The 12,229-nt window shown below is 35.4% G+C and overlaps 2 long non-coding RNA genes across 2 annotated transcripts; one reads left to right on the top strand and one right to left on the bottom strand.

Moving 5' to 3' along the window:
* Nucleotides 1–625: 625 nt before the first annotated feature.
* On the top strand, nt 626–2,113 carry LOC110905448. Its single transcript, XR_002573127.2, has 3 exons — nt 626–780; nt 1,314–1,352; nt 1,846–2,113. It is a non-coding gene; the product is annotated as an uncharacterized LOC110905448 (long non-coding RNA).
* A 23-nt stretch (nt 2,114–2,136) lies between these two features.
* On the bottom strand, nt 2,137–3,629 carry LOC118486431. Its single transcript, XR_004879046.1, has 3 exons — nt 3,390–3,629; nt 2,455–2,788; nt 2,137–2,379 (listed from the first exon to the last, which is right to left on the bottom strand). It is a non-coding gene; the product is annotated as an uncharacterized LOC118486431 (long non-coding RNA).
* Nucleotides 3,630–12,229: the final 8,600 nt, after the last annotated feature.

Below are 12,229 nucleotides of genomic sequence, written 5' to 3'. Positions count from 1 at the left end.
AATATGAGTTGATGGCCATATTGATTTAATTTCTACCTATAGCTACTAAAGTCACTGATTCATTGTTTCTTAGCTTTAGAACAAACATTATATAATATCTATAGCTAGTAGTCGTATGTGTTAATCATCTAGCGATATACACGGAACAAACCCTTGTTTTCATCAGCATGAGGAAGCCCTCCATCCAACATCTCCCTCTTGATCATATGATGCTCCCTGTGGAAGCCCTCTGGTACACGTATCCCAGCGATATAATGCGCATTCTCCCGTTTCCCTTCTATTATCAAAGTGTCATACTCAAACCACAAATTCACATCCTATATCTCAAACCCGAACGTGTACAACGACACACACAACCCATCCTGTAACACCCCAAATTTCGTATATCATAGTATAATAATTTAATCGTGATGCTCTAATAATAAGGAATGGTAAATATAGATTTTTACCATTTTGAAAGTTTTATAAATAATAGTAAGTTTAAACCCTTTTATGTAAATGAAGTTAACCAAAGGAAAGTAACCAAGTTAGTATGGAAATTACAAATATGAGCGTACTCTAAAAGATGAAGGGCTGAATATGTTAATAAGGGATAAAGTTTAATAAAAAAAAATGGCCAGTGTTTTCCCCTAGGCATGTGCGATCGAGAGAAAGAGAGGACAGGGGAAAACTTTTCTTCTCAAAACCTAGCAAGGAAAATCATCAAATCAAGAGGCTTAGGTGTCAAAATTGCTATGCATGAGTTAGGAATTGTAATCACCTAAGTGTTCTTGACATCAAGTAAGTTTAATTTCATGTTTTTATGAAATTTTATGAAGTGAATTATGTGAAATTTATGATTTTTGCATGAAATCGAACCTAAATACTATGTGTCATTTTGATTGTATTGGTAGTTTGGGGTAAAACCCACTTGGAATTGTAAGATAATGAAATTTAGTAAAGTTATGGATGAATTGTGTGATGTTGATGTTAAACTCATGTTACAGAAGGTGTCTAGATTGGTAATTTGATATGAATCATATGTAGTATGGTTATGATATTGATTGTGAAAGATTAGGTTAACCCATTGATGAATTTAGGATGAATATGCTATAATTACTTGTACATCATGCTTCATAGATAGTACGCACGCTATGTGTTCGATGAAATGCCTAAGAATGATTTAGTTGAAATTTGACATGAATTCTTGATTTAATGGTGATGTAAATGAAAATGGATATGTGTATAATTATGTTAAGTCATGACGAATAAATCAAAATGCATATGTGAATTAATGTTTATAAAAGCTAAAAGTATGAAGTTATAACGTATAGGCACGAGTCACCTGAAGTCGCAAGCATCGCAAGATCACGGTAAGTTCATATGAACTTGATTATCCTTTCATGTAGATCTACGAATGATAGTTTGGTAATTAAAAATCTTAGTATTGAGTTGTATGTTCGATCATGGTAAAATTTATGATATGTCATAAGTTGGAAAACGAATAAGTAATACAATAGTAGCGGATGTATAATGACCACTCAAGTGGGTCAAAATAATTTGGAAAGTAGGACGTGTAATGGTAAGGAAATGACTTGTTGATAACAAGTCAAAAGGATGGAAGTATGTCAAAATGTATGGTATGTATCGATCCATTACGGATGGGTCAGAAGGTCTATATGTTGAACGTTTCCAAAAGGAATGTAGAAGAGCATAGAGAAAGCTACGTTAGAATGAAAAGAATGAATTGAAATAAGATTGATGACAAGAGGACAATTTTTGTTAACGGGTCGAATAATGATAGGTAAATGAAAGATTTGATATTGCTTATGTATGTCGAACTAATGAATGTTTGGTGTTGTAAAGGATAGGTAAATATCATGTTTGATGACGGTGAGCTTGGAACGAACATGCTACACTTTGCGCCCCTTTTTGCGCTTCCGGTTAATGTCTTCTTTTGTGAATGGGTCAAAAACACTTTTATAATGTAAATATCAATCTTATGTCTAGGATGTTCGTAAGTAGTTTGGATTTTAAATATTAATTTGGGTAGTTCGGACAAAACACTTGTGATGAACCCTGTATGGTCACAACTTTTATATCTTTTGCAAAGTGTCGTAGATTTTATTTTGAATGATGTTTGTTAAAAGCAGGGAATTGTTTAATGTATGAACGGGTCATGCTCAATTTTTGTTAAAGATTAGTATGCCATATTTTTTTAAATTTTGTATGTGTAAAAGTTGGGCGTTGCACATAACAACTTCTCCACTCCATGCATATTCCCCTTAAAGTATATGCTTTACCAGTATCTTCTTATATGTGGTGAACAACTTAATCTTCACCTCTGGGCATGAATTATATCACATTGTCTCAGTCCCATGTCAGCACAATTAAACGCATCTGAAACCAATTAACAAAATAAGTGTACATATATAATAACTGAATTAATTTCTATTCTAATAGATCATAACATACCATAAACACAACATTTACCACAGTAAGTCATGCCCTACATGTACCAAGGAATCACCATCCGCATGTTCTTTTCGAGGAGGGTGACCTTTCATCCCAACTTCCACATCATCATGAATTCATGATTACCCACAAATATGTGGTCCAAACATGATACCCACAAATAGGAGGTCCGAACATGATATTGTAATAAACATTAATATCAATAAGCAATAATAACATGAATACAATATGAAATAATATTTGTAAATAATAACCTGTAAGGAGTATCATTGCCAAATTTCTTTTGATCCACATCAACACTAAGCAATTTCATGTAGCCACCACCACACTCAGGCTGCAATAACATAAGCCTAACTTACAACTAACCTAAGCAAGAAACACAAACTAAGCAAAACGTACAACAAATGAATGTATATCATCGTTACTAATTGATGTTATACAAGATTAATATTGCTTGGTAAATCAAAGATATAATTTCTCTTAACAGAACACTTTCAAAAACCTATATTTCTAACTTAGTAAATCAGAATAAGCAAACTCATAAACAGTTCTATAATCACTAATATAAAACAAAGTAATTCTACCAAATCATATAAAAAAGTAGCAAAAGAACTATACATGTTGTGAATTAAGTCGAACCTGGATACACAAATACCCCCTAGTATTCAGGATGTCTCTACATGGAAACCCCCAATTTTACGAAATCCCAAAAATCCCCAATTCAAAAACATCAAAACCCTCATAATATCGACAATAAAACTACAAATTTGAGCAATTTCAAGAAAAAGGGGAAATGGAACACACATAATTCAAAGGAATAGGTATAACCGAGACCGTCCCATCGCAAATCCTTACCACCCATTTGAACGAATATTTCCAATGTTCGACGTATTGACTGGAGATTATGAAATTCAAAGGGAGTTAGGTGCTTTTACCGTAAAAAATGATAAGAGGACAAGGAGGATAAACGCCATCGTCGCCAAAGTGATCGGAACACCTTCATCGCTGTGTTGACCACCCTTGGTTTAGCGGGAGTGAGTGGTCCACGCGTCAACAGATCCACCGCCGCCGTGCTCCGCCAGCAGCTCCGCCTCCCTCTCTCATGATCTCTGTCTGATATCTCAATCCCACATGATGTAAACACAAGAGATATGTGGGGAAGCGTGGCATGTGCACATTTTACATAGTGGAAAATCACCTTAAAAAAGAACAAAGCAGACAATACAACTCCTATTGCACAACATTGTTGCAAAATTATAGTATATAATTTGTTCTCCGACAATTATATACTATATTTTTATTTATATGAAGCAGAATCTTGCAGTAAATAAATAAATAAATAATAACAATAATAATAAGTGTAAGGATCATATACAAATGAGTTTTAATGTAAGAAGTGAAAAAGGATTTTTAATATTTTTTTCCAACTACTTAAACATGATGTTTAGTTGTAAACTATAAAAAAATTGTGTATCTACGAGTAGAGTAATTATGTGTAATTACTATAAAGTGATTATAATTACTCTACTATTGACAATATGGGAAAAAAATAAAAATAAAAAATTCTTCGATTCTCATGTTAAGACTTGTATGTTAACACTCATTTGGAACCTAAGAGCATTCACATCCATTCCACCAACTTGTGTGCGTGGAGTTTTTATAATATAAATAATATAAAAAGTGGTTGTGAGTGGATGAGAGAGAAAATGTTACTGTTCATTTGTATATTTGGGGGGACACTGTTCACCCCCTGTAATTTTTTAATATCTTTTGAAAGTGGTTGTGAGTGAGGAGAGAGAAAATGTAGAAAAATATTATTTAATTGAAAAGGAGAGAAAATGTAGTGATTTTTAATGTAATTTAGAGTGAAAATATGGTGTAATTTAGCATTCACATCTCTTCAAGTATCTCCATCTCTATAATTACCCCAAAAATCACTATATTTATCTCTACTTTTCAATTATAAAATAATTTTATCAATACTTTTTCTCTTTCTATACTCACAACCACTTTTAAAAATATTAACAAAAATTTATTGAAATGAATAGTGTTTTTTCATATTTACATATAAGGAGGTCGGTTATTGTATAATAGCCCTAATCGTACATTATGTTCGCTATAACCACAACCGTCAGATCATCTCGTTTAAACCCCGTGCTTAACTAATTTACGTCATTAAATTAATCAAATTAAAATATATATATGAAACCGCCAAAGTTAAAATCGTCCATTGCGAAATCAAAATCCCTGATAATTAGCAAAGAGACTCACAATCATACCATAAAACCAAAATTCAAAACATTGCATTCTTCTTCCCCCAAGTTCCGTTCTACTTACCAGTGCGATTCAACGAGGATTGATGAGTTTTGAGAAACGGAGCATGGCCAACAACGATAGACCACAGTCGAAGAAGATGAATCCAGGTATTGAATGACATATGCGATTTAATAATGGGGTTTACAGTGCTTTTGAATGACATATGCGATTTTGTATAGTTAGCTTTGTTTAGTAAGGTTTTTGTCTGAAACATATGATTTTATAAGATTAGGTATTGTTGTTAACTGCGACTTTGTTAGGGTTTTTATCTGGTAAGGTTTTGTGTGAGGTTTTGTAAGATTAGTTAGTTTTGGTAGTGGTTAGCTGATACATGTGCGATATTATAGAGGGTTTTGTATGACATATGCGATTTTATATGATTAGCTTTGTTTGTTAAGGTTTTTTGTCTGAGGCATGAGATTTTATAAAGGTTTTTTTTGTCTAAATCATGCGATTTTATATGATTATGTAGTTTTGGTAGTGGTTAGCTGGTACATGCGAATTTATAACTCATTCATGCGATTTTATAAGATTAATTAGTTTTGGTATATGATTAACTGATACATGCGATTTTATAAAGGTTTTTTGTCTGAAGCATGCGATTTATAAGATTAGGTACTTTTGGTAATGGTTAGCTGATACATGCGAATTCATAACTCATTCATGCGATTTTATCAACTTAGTGAGTTTTGGTAAATCGATAACTGATACATGCGATTGTATAAGGTTTTTGTCTGAAAGCATGCGATTTTGTAGAAATAGAGTCTAATGATGACGTTGAAGAGCCCATATCAACATTGAAAAACGTGAACAAAAACAGAAAAAGAAGGGTTGTGGAAGAAAGTTCTGAGGATGATGACTTTGTTGAGCCACTGCCAAAAAAGAAGAAAGATGACAAGAGATCTAGAATACAAACAAAAAAATCTTCAAAAAGTGGAACAGGGAAAAAATCAAGCCAGCCGGAACCACCTAGAATAGAACCTAGGGCTTTCTTTGAATACAGCAACGAAACAATACTGTTGAGATGTAACCTACATCATATATGGATACTGTGAAAAAGTTTTCAAAATAACAGGTTAATGAGGTGAAGAATATGGGCTTTGGGGCTATTCTAGATATGAATATCAACCATATTTCGACACGTTTGGGATATTGGCTAGCCAGAAACTTCGACGAGATGTTCGATAGGCCAAACGTAGGTAAACACCAAATAAAAATTACATCGGGCATAGTTTATGAGGTATTTGGAATACCAAAAGGACCTAAGCCAGTTGTCATAATAGTCAATAAAAGAAAAGTTAAAAAGGTTAAGAAGATTGAAAAGAGTAAAGAACCCAAAAAATGGAGATAGTGTTATGGATAAATTCATCATCAATGGGGGGAAAACGCGAGAATTACCCATGGCTTAATTGCAACAGCAATGGATAATCAAAGAGATGGGGGAGCCTGTTTAGAATAAATTTCCTAGTGTACTGGATGACGTTTTTTGTGGAGATTACAAAAGCCACAATTGCAAATGATAGATGTTTGCTTGGGGTAGAGGTTGTTGAGGATATACTGCATCTAGATTGGTGCTCATATCTACTGGACACATTGTGTCGTACAAGAGCGGGCTGGAAGAACACAAAAATACAGTTCGTGGGACCTGTTGCCTTTCTTACGGTATGCTTTACTACATTTGATAACATATTTACTAGAAGATAAAATAAATACATATTTTAAGTAAAAATCAACTCCTTTTTATATTTATACAGCTTTTATACAAGCATAGTACAACAAGAGGCTTCAACTGTTCGAGAAAGTCATGGAGATACCGGTTATTCGTTATATCACATCTGCGGAGATTGATAAAGTCGAGGAACATATTTCGGATAACGGACCTCTGTGGACAAATGAATGTGAAAATGAATAGGATCGTTCAACGGAGGAGTATACAATACGACCCGTTGATACCACAAAAAGCTACCGAAGAAGAACTGCACGTGCAGTAGAAAACGTAGAAACCAAGGAGGACCTTAACGAGAACATTGATGATATGATGGATTTCAGTTTTGATATCCAGGAACAGTCTCAGTTGAACCTTGTGATGGGGGTTGGGACACAGACATAGAAAATGTTGGACTATTGCAACACTCATGTTCCACTTTCACCAACGGTAGTCTACGGTTCAGACCAGCAACAAAATCGAGAGGCTTCGAACATTAACAAAAAGGTAAGCCCATCAAATATTAATTTCATTTAATCCATTTATTTTAACATCTAGATTGATAGTATTTTAACTCAAAAATATTACGGAACCTGTTGAAAAATATGAGGATCAATGTTAAAAAATACATTGAAATGGTTCAAATTGTTCAAGAGATGAACAACTTAGTTTCAGATGCAAAAACCAAGTGTTTTGGGGATCCGGAGATTATGGAGACCTGTAAGCAGTGGGATGAGACACTTCGAAATAATCCCATTTGTGTACCGCCTGATTCGGTTCAAGATCTTGAAAGTGCACCATCTGATGTTCATCAAGAGCCTGGAAATGCACCTTCTGATGTTCATCAGCAGCATGAAACTGCACCTTCTGATGTTCATCAAGGAGATAAAACAAACGAAGAATGTAGAGAGAATGAGGAAGCTCAACAAGTAATATCCAATGTTGTGGACAGTGTCAGACAAATGGAATCACAAGGTAAACATGTGAATTCAAATTAACACGTACGATTTTATATAAACATTTTTTTCCTATACACATGCGATTTCTTAAATACACATGCGATTTCATGCAACAATTGATATTTTAAATTTTGCATGCCATGTCATGTATAGCATGCGATTTTGATTCTGAGGTATTAAAATTCAATAATTTGTGTCTATAGGGGTACTACAACTAGATGATGAAGGATTGACAAATACAGATGATGGAGGAGTAACAAAGACCCTTATTGCAAATATTTAAACTGTGGAAACAGGTATATACGCTTACAAACCACCTGTCCAAGGTAAAAAAACACTTTACCTTAGAGAAAAAAAATAAAAGAACAAAATCTTATATTTTTTAAGTTAAACTGGCCTGCAAAAAGTGGTGAAACTGAAACTGGGATGGAAGGAACAGTGAACTTAGCCAAATATACACAAAAACTTCCAGAAAAAGTTCAAGAAAAAAAATACTTCCACGGGTACAACAAATCTACTTAGCTCAAAAAGGATAAGCTTTTGACATTTTTTACTAAAAGCATTCGAAAACACACTTGCAGATTCTGCGCCAAACAATCAGGATAAATCTGAAACCGAAGTAGAAGCAGTTTCTTTAGGAGAAACTACACAGAAGGACCCACAACAAACCGATTCAGGTATCGAAGTTGAAAAGGAGCCAGAAGTGGTATGCCCTCAGGTGACGGCTGAAGAATTGCAATCGGTTGAGTCACTTTTAAGCCTGACACCCAGCCTGATAGTACATAAGGGAAAGAACCCAGGTAGGGGGAGAAAAAACTCAAAACCAACTCAAACTGCAAAGCAAAAAGCCGGTAAAGAAGTTGAACCAAAGGGGTTAAATGAACTCCTTTATAAGATAATAGAAGCCGCCAAGCTTCGAAATGAGAAAAGGTATGCAGAACTTGGAGAAGCATTTTGTTCCCCTTTCTGAAACAGAGTGGTAAACATGCATGAAGCACTCTTAAATCAAGAATTGAGTATGATCCGATACACATTTGCTACATTTACAAATATAGAGTAAGTAAAACAATTATATCAACTAAAAACATCTACATATATACTCAAAAATATTTAATTATGTAATGTTTGCCATGCAGATCAATATTTTACCAATAAAAAACTGGGGTGTTCACCGTCAAAGGTATCTTCGAAAGCTTCTTCAGGGGTCAGTACGTCGCATCAAATGGAATCGATGCATTTGTGGATGTGCTCAACCTTGAAGAGAAGAAGAGGGATAGAAAATCATCACCATACAGACTCTTCTTGTTTAGCACAATGATGGTGTGTTTGTCTAAACATTTTCTCATTTGATATCAAAACAAAAACTGCATATTCAATGATTTCGCATACTATGTATAGGCAAATCGCATGTAAAACAGTTGAGACATTTCCTGTGAACAAAAAATAACGTTTTGCATACTAAGAGATTTCGCATACAATATATAAGCAATTCGCATGTAAAATATTTTCCGACATTATTTTGCATGTACTAATTTCGCATGTATAAATACCTTGTAAATAAATTACTTAACATTCCTTCTAATTACATAACATACAACCGGATATCATGTACAAGGAGACTTACACAGACAACCAACGGCTAAACGTATTTTCCTCAGATTTTGAAGACACGTTACTGAAATATGAGGTAAAAAAACTTGAATCGGTTGACCTCGTGTTTAGTCCGGTGCTTCAAGGTGACCACTTCTATGTCTTGTGCTTCCACTTGAAAACCGGTAAAATTGAGCTGATTGACAATTCAGCAATTAAACAAGATTTTAAGGAGAGATACTTGGGGCTTCCAGACACACTGGTAATACCGAAACTTCTTCATATACATGTTATATTTTTGTAAAGCTACTGACACAATGTTGCTATATTATAGAGAAGGGTACTGGTTTTATACCTACAAAAGGTCATAAAACCTACACCAGGTATAAAAGCACTTGAAACATCAGTGATAGAAAGAAAAAAAGATGGAATGGAGGACGCTTACTAACGGTATAGACTGTTGGGTGTTTACGATGCGTCATATGGAAACATACATGGGGAAAACACCATGGTTGTCTGGGTTTGTGAAAGAAGATGAAGTAAACAACAGACAGAATTCACAACTTCACCTCTTGAGACACAGATATATGAGTAAAATCATTCTATCCGAGTACAATTTGGAGCGTCAACGAATAATTAAAGAGACAATTAATTTCGATAAAAGGCCAAACAAATAAAGGTATATTAAAGATTTGGACAAAAAAAATCCAGAGAGGTTGATAGCATTTATTGGAAAGGACAAATAAACTTGTTTGATGTTGATTTTCTGTTGCATTATTAGACTTGTTAGATTATATTTATGTTTTTAAAATCGCATGTTTTAAGTATAAAATCGCATGTTTGACATTGAATTGCTTATAATATGCAAATATTGAAATTCCACATGCGAAAATAAATCCCATGCAACTCTCACAGCATGCGAATTATATGGAACATAAGAAACTTGCATGTTTTATTAAATAAAACACTAAAACAAAAAACTACAAAAGATACAGTAAACAAAGTCATTCAAAAGATGAAAGGAACTTCATTTTCATCTCCATCGAACATCTTAAGATAGTTATTGCATGCGCCAACTCTTTCAACTACTTCTCATCCCTCTCACTCAGATCAACCATGAACATAACAGCAATTTTTCGAAGACTCCTCACTTGCATCTGAGATAGCAATTTCGCAATTTCTTGTCTTCTCTTCATGTTTTCTGTTACACGAGAAATGTTGGTTTCCTGCATCTCTTGACATGATCGATCCTCATGAATTTGTTCCTGAATCCTTTTTCTCAAAGACTGTTTGATACTTGACTCAGAAGAGGATGTTGGGAGGTCTGCCATTTTTTTATAAGATAAGATATAAGTGGTTTGAAATTGTGATAAAAAGATAAACTTTATAATAAAAAAACACTGTAAAATTATTTATATCAATTATTGAACTGAATTATTTGATATGAATTATTAAACTAAATTATAGAACACACTGTGCGAAATTACATGTCATTACTGTCACACCCCCAAAATCCACACGCGGAGTATCACCGCTTGGAGGCATGACTGACCAGGATCCTAACCACCAATCATATTGAACGTATAAAGTAGTTAAGTATAGCGGAAGCATTTAAGTAACCCAAACAATAGTATGTATGATTTAGCATAAGTGTTGAAACATCATTCATGATCCTTTGCCCACAACGACCTGCTCCTCCCTGTGCAAGCTCCCAAGTATACCTAAGGTCCTGCAAGGCATGCAGCAAATAATCAACAAACTAGTTGAGCGAGTTCACAGAAAGTAAGTTCAGTAATGGAGTAGTATAGCAAACATTGCGTTCGATCATCTAATCATGCATCGTATTAGTTCGTTCATTGTTCATGTATAGTATTGGTTCGTATCGCGGGCCCTTTCGGCATGTATGCGAAGATTAGGAAAAGTTCTCAAGTATTCTAGACTATGTATATTTGTATCGCGGCCACCCTGGCATGTGTGCGAAGTTTTAGTATATAGTTCGCGGCCTTTCCAAGGCATGTGTGCGAAGATCAGTCATAATATCGCGGCCAACCCCTGGCGTGTATGCGAAGATCAGTTCAATTGGTATACTAGTCTAGCCGTATCTTATCATTCACCACCCTCACCCTGAGGACTCATATCATTATGTTCTGTTAACTAAGTATGTACGTATAGTTTATTCAATCCCATTCCCACCCTGGGAACCCCATGCCTTGGCTGTGTGAACTCACCTTGGGTTGCTCGGCAGATACACAAAGAAAGAAAGAGAGTTCTTGAACTAACAGTGATCAACCACGTCCGGTCCAGATCAAACAAGGGAAAGGGGTGACCCGATTGATGAACAATATCTTCGATCGGAGGAGTGGTGTTCGGCTGCTTTTGGTCCCGGTTCCGGTTGCGAGAGAAGGAGAGGAATTGTGTGTGTTCTAGATTGCAAGGTTGTAAAACTAAAACCCTAAAGGTGTGCATATATATATGTGTGTGCGTACAAGGGATGTGGGCCGAAACCCCCACATGGGTTTTCTCATGGTCTCGAGTCCAACCACATGGACCGAGTGGGTTCTTGTTAATGTTTCACTAATCGGTTCAAGTAATAACATATGCAATCACATCAAATCACATAACATGCAACATTCAATATAATCACGAAATCACACAACCATGTAACACATAACATATCATGTATTCGTTCAAGTAACATAGTTCACGTGAGCATATAACGTTACACAAGATAAGTCTAGAGTACGGGTTGTCACATTATCCCCAACTAATTGGAAATTTCGTCCCGAAATTTGGTATGCACTCACTGAGGAAGCTAGGTAAGTTCAATCGTTCCCTGATTTTTCCTGGGGTGTCACATCCTCCCCCCGTTGATCTGGAATTTCGTCCCGAAATTCCGAAGTAGTAGCTTCAGCCTCAGTAGTGGTTGTATTGGTTTCAAATAACTGGGGTACTTTTCTGTCATCCTGTCTTCGCGTTCCCAGGTGTACTCTGGGCCACGTTGGAGTTCCAACGAACTCGGACAAGAGGGATTCTCTTGTGTTTGAGGACCTTCGCATCCCGGTCCGTGATTTCAGCTGGTTTCCCGACGAACTGCAACCGCTCGTCGATAGTTCGATACCTGAAAGACATTGTGAACTGCCCCGAGTTCAGCTGGTAGGTTCAATCTATAGGCTATCCTGCCTGTACGTTCTATGATCCCGAATGG

Source organism: Helianthus annuus, chromosome 14 (assembly GCF_002127325.2).
Source record: "Helianthus annuus cultivar XRQ/B chromosome 14, HanXRQr2.0-SUNRISE, whole genome shotgun sequence".
NCBI classification, from domain to species: Eukaryota; Viridiplantae; Streptophyta; class Magnoliopsida; order Asterales; family Asteraceae; genus Helianthus; species Helianthus annuus.
This window is presented reverse-complemented; position numbering and strand designations above follow the sequence as displayed.